Below are 5407 nucleotides of genomic sequence, written 5' to 3' on the forward strand. Positions count from 1 at the left end.
GGTTTCATTTTTCAAAGATATAAAGACCCAAAAGGCACCCGATTCAGAGAATACTCAGAATTCTGCATACTGTAAGTACTTAGTTATAATTAAGTACACAAATGACATCACCCATCTCTTCAGAGAGCTAAAGGTGAGCTGTGCAGCAACACATTTCAATATGTGTCAATACTAAGAGCTGCTAGATTGAGCTGCTGTAATGGAACATGTAAGGAGAATAAGAACATACCATGTGGTCCAGCTGGAGTTTCATCTGCCTCCTGATCCCTGCCTCTGGCCCTCTTTCTGATACTTCATCTTTATTCCAATCCTCACAGCCTACATGTCTTCTTCTTCACTAATGTCTTCATCTCCTCCTCTTCCTCCTGCTCTGACCCTCCTGGTCTCTTCAGTGAACTCTCTTTTCCTTTCCCTCTCTCTGTTCGTCCTGATCACTTCTCAGATATATCTTTTTGTTGTTGTTGAATCACTCCAGCTACTCTGGCCTGCACGAGTCTACTTGTGAAAAGCACTGGTACAAATGCTTGTATAACTTTACACGTTAGGGCCATGTAGCCTAGCTAATATGTAGCATATCATAAATATAACATCAGAAAGTATTTATCAAACGCACACAGGCTCTGTGTTTAGATCCAGTGTTTACGGTAAAGGATGTATCCTGGTTTCATTGATCTGGCCTCATGGCTGTGATGTGTAGTTTACGTGGATTTATTAGTAGGCTACCGCGTAGTTTAGCAAAGAGATCGATCTCCCAGCTAGCGCTGTCTGCGTAGTATTTTGTAACGTAACGGCCCAAACAGCGCCCGTCTGTTAAACGCTATCGATTCAAACGGCTGCGTTTTATTAATATTTAGTTTCAAGCTCTCGTCCTTAGTAAAAACAAAACTAGTGGAAAGGGAAATGCTCAGTTTTAGGGAAACAAAAGTTAGGGGGGCAGCTGGGGGGCAAGGCTCTACAGTGGGGGGGGGGGGAGCAGCTGCCCCCCCCCCCCGTAGATCCGCCTCTGGTCACCAGTTTGTAGCTCTGCATAGTTCATGATATCTCAGTGCTTATATCTGTTGTGTGAAACGTATTTACTTCATTACTGTAATTTAATTGTTGGCATGTTGCATACTATAACTGTACAGAAATCCTGCACAATGTACTGTGGTAAAGTTACTTTTATGCAACACAGACACTGACCAACCACGATATCTTTGTTGTTTATCTGAAGGACTGAGAAACAAAGGGGTGGAAGGCTCAGGATGTTCAATGAGGCGCAGGAAGCAGCAGCTACAAACTGGGGTTTGGAAAACAATACATCACCCTTAGAGAGATCCGAAGCATAGTAGCTGTGTGCTGGGATGCATGTTGCACAGTGTTATTTTTGAATAAAATGTGATTTGTATTTCTTCCTTTACTGTATTTCTGTAAACAATCTTTCTCTGCAGAACCCTCTCTGTACAGAGCACAGCCCAGAACAGATGAAAGTGCTTTAGAGTATGCTCAGCAGTGTGTAGTTGGGTGGTCAAACAATCTATTATGAATGAAGTGCGTTATATTTGGTGCAAAAGTGTATGTAGTTTTGAGTGCAGTTCTTCACTTAGCAGGAGAAATTAGGTGTTTTGCACTTTCGGTGTGTGGTTTTGTGAATTGTGTTTAGTGTTCTGAGAAACTGAGCAATTTAAAAAAAATGTGTGTTAGCAATCGAGAAAAACTGTAATTACAAAGTAAGAAAGAAATGGCATTGAAAAAAGTAAATCGAGTTGTCGATCTAGTTGGCTTCTAAATGAAAGAAGGGTAGAAGTATAAAGTACTATTCAATTCAAATACATTGGGCAAAAGTACCTCAGGTAAATGTACTTCACCACATGCAGAACTGTTCTGGTACCTTGTCTGTATCAAATGTATGTGTTCATATTTAATTTAATTGGTAGAATAAATAAAAAGTAATACAAAAACTATAACTAACAGATTTGAGTAAATTGTGCTAAGTAATCCGTCTTTATTCTTACTCTTTTTTTGTATCCCTTTGAACTAATGATGGGACACTAATAATGACTCAAATCAGCTGTTGGTGGAAAAATCTGAGAGCTTAGGTATTCAATTAATGTTGTGGAGTAAAAGTACAATGTAAATACTCAAGTAATGTACAAGGACCGCAAAATTAGTTCAGTACTCGAGTAAATGTACTTAGTTGCTTTTCACCACTGTGTAAAAGACATGTGAGCTGCAGCTGGGGGGAAATAGACACTAAATGAAGGATGATTACATTTTAACCAGCATTAAATAAATAGAATTGTTTCCAGAGGATTCCACGAAAGCCTTTCCTGCTTCTTGTCCTTGTTGGATTGATGCTTTCTTGGCAATATTGCAGCAGCAGAGGTGAGGGGTTGATTAGCTGGAAGTACCAGAGGGAGTTTGGGGGAGTCGAAGGTGATGGAGGTCCCCAATTATCTTCCTGGCTGCTTGGAGAAGAGGAGGTCACGACCCCTTCCCCTCTCAGCAGACTGAGTGATGGGCTGCCGTTTGCCCTTGCCCTGCACTGATACAAGCAGGCTGAAGTAAAAATGAAGTCAGTTATAAATGTCCACCACTGGACTTTGGATTTTTTTTTCAGCAGCTATATCAGCACAGGGTGGGTGAGGTAAGGTTATCAGCCTCTTGATGACTGCTGCATCCATCAACAAGTCATCATAAGCTCCATAAGGAAGTGTGGACATTTAAAGGTGGGGTATGTAATTTATTTCAGAAACACTTTTTGTTATATTCCATGGAATGCTCTTAACATCCCGATAGCAATAAATAGCAATGATAGCAATAATAGCTATCATGAATAATAGCTATAATTACGGTGGCCCTGAAGTGCAAGACACCACAGCATTTCACAAAGCACCACAGCATTTCACTAAACGCCACAGCATTTCACTAAACACAACAGCATTTCAGAAAACACCACAGACTTTCACATTGGACGGAAAGGGTATTCCTTAGGGAGAACACTTCTTGTTTGTGATTGGACAGAGCCAGCCATAGAAGCACTGCTGTGATTGGTTGTTTTTGCTGCCAGTCAAGACATTACGCTTCGTGATTGGCCCAACACATCAGCCGTTAGCTGTTAGCACACACTCAGAGCTCACAGCTCCTCATATCTGTTCAGAAACTGGACAAAAGTTAAACATATACAAAACACAGACTGTCTATGTCATGGCGAATACAGTCGCTGCTTTATTTATGTCTGTATGACGTTGTTGTGAATGTGGACGGAGCAGCTACAGGTTAGTTTAGCCTGATGGATCCGATTCCGATAGGATTTACATGGAGATACGGCCCGCCCCCTCTCCAGCGTCTTGTTTGAATGACAGGAGTAAACACAGAATTAATGCTTTATTAACTCATGGTTTCTAAGGGGCTTATCTCCATGTAAATACTATGGTAGACCACCCAATATTCGCATCGCTCTAATCACTCGAGTTTCACCGCGGCTGTCAGCTGTGTTTGCTCCGTTTGCTCCTGTCATTCAAACAAGAGGCACTGGAGAGGGGGCGGGGCGTATCTCCATGTAAATTCTATGGGAGATACCAACTACAACAAAATGAACATATTTGACCGTAATTTAATTGTAATAAACGTTTCAAAGTGGTGCCGAAGTAACTACATACTGATAACGGTTAGTAAAACCCATGAATTAACGCTTTAACAAGTCTGCAAACAAGACGGCAGGCGAAAAAGCTTTTAAAATGCGTGTTTTCTGAATGGAATCGGATCCATCAGGCTAAACTAACCTGTTGCTGCTAAATAAAGCAGCGACTGTATTCACCATGACATAGACAGTCTGTGGTTTGTACATGTTTAACTTTTGTCCAGTTTCTGAACAGATATGAGGAGCTGTGAGCTCTGAGTGTGTGCTAACGGCTGATGATGTGTTGGGACCATAGACTGTATATATAAAGGTTGGGACATATTTCGCTATCGGGTGTTGACCAATAATGAAGCGTCATTTCTTGACTGGCAGCAAAAACAACCAATCACAGCAGTGCTTCTCTGGCTGGCTCTGTCCAATCACAAACAAGAAGTGTTCTCTCTAAAGGAATACCCTTTCCGTCCAATGTGAAATGCTGTGGTGTTTTCTGAAATGCTGTGGTGTTTTCTGAAATGCTGTGGTGTTTTCTGAAATGCTGTTGTGTCTTGCACTTCAGGGCCAAAACAAACAAGTGCAGTACATGCTATGTTATAGAGAGGCGAAGTCCCTCCCTTTCCGGGAGCCTCCATGGGACCCCGGAAGCGTAAAATTATACATTGAAGTCAATGGAGAGAGAAAGGTTATCTTTTGATCCCGTTTGAATTGTGCCACGAATGACACATATGATGTTTGTCAATTTAAAAGAATATTTTGCAAGTCAAAAAAATTAAAATGTGTCGTAAAACTGTGAAGTTACACATTTTTTTGTGTGAAACCGCTCAGTGAACTACAGGTCTCTCGTCTCGCACAATACGCGTCACCATCACAAAGCAAATGTTCACCATCACGTTAGCAAATTTCACCTGTTTCTTTCAGAATGAGAATAAAAGTATAAAACGAGGTGAACATCACTACAAGTCTGGACACGTTGAGAGCTGTACATACACGAAAGGGGAGTTATTCGGTTCTGTAAGAGCAGCGGGACCGGCTTTACAAGATGTTGGTGAGTAATATGAGTGCAATGTGTAACGTTAATGTCAGCTAGCTAACATTAGCTAACAAGGTACACTAACGTGTTTTGTTTCAGGAACTAGTTTTCTCCTTAAGAACTTCGTGGTCTCTGTGTATGCTGTGGATAACATTAGTGTTCACAAGAACAAGGTACATTCCCGTGTTTTGTTTTAGTTGCTCTTCAGATTGAAGCGGCCAGTTTTATATCGACTAGACTGTATGTGTGATCTCCTTTTACATCTTGTTGTGTCCTTTGAGTTTATTTGCTGTGTGTAGATTCAAGGGTTTTGGTTATCTTGTCAATTTGTTTGGTTATCCAGGCACAGCTGTGCGTGACTCCCTCTGGTACACTGGTATGTGTTTTCCTAATGTAGAGAGCATTGATTAATTAATAAACTACACACTGAGTCTAGATCCTGATCATCGTTTTTTATTGTTGATCAAATGTTTTTCAAAAATGTATTCATACACATTTAGAAAAATACAATGAACAATCACAACCAGTACAACACACATTACAAAAAATACAGAAAAAACAAACAATAACAACAATCAGACAAGAGGACACAACTATGGAAAAATAACCCCTCCCACCCCCAGATCCGGACCATCCTTGTATTATTGCTCATTCAAGCTATTATAGCATGCTAACAAACATGGTACTTACTTTATTTGTACAGATCTGCATGGGAGACGATGGCGCGATGCAGAGCGCTGTCTGTGATTGTGCACGGG

The 5407-nt window shown here is 40.9% G+C and overlaps 1 long non-coding RNA gene across 1 annotated transcript; it reads left to right on the plus strand.

Annotated features, from left to right (window-relative positions):
- The first annotated feature begins 4575 nt into the window (after positions 1-4575).
- LOC139434021 (uncharacterized) lies at positions 4576-5407 on the plus strand. The gene is made up of 3 exons (XR_011643424.1): positions 4576-4664; positions 4749-4822; positions 5353-5407. It is a non-coding gene; the product is annotated as an uncharacterized lncRNA (long non-coding RNA).

Source organism: Pseudochaenichthys georgianus, chromosome 6, assembly GCF_902827115.2.
Source record: "Pseudochaenichthys georgianus chromosome 6, fPseGeo1.2, whole genome shotgun sequence".
In the NCBI taxonomy this organism is placed as follows: domain Eukaryota; kingdom Metazoa; phylum Chordata; class Actinopteri; order Perciformes; family Channichthyidae; genus Pseudochaenichthys; species Pseudochaenichthys georgianus.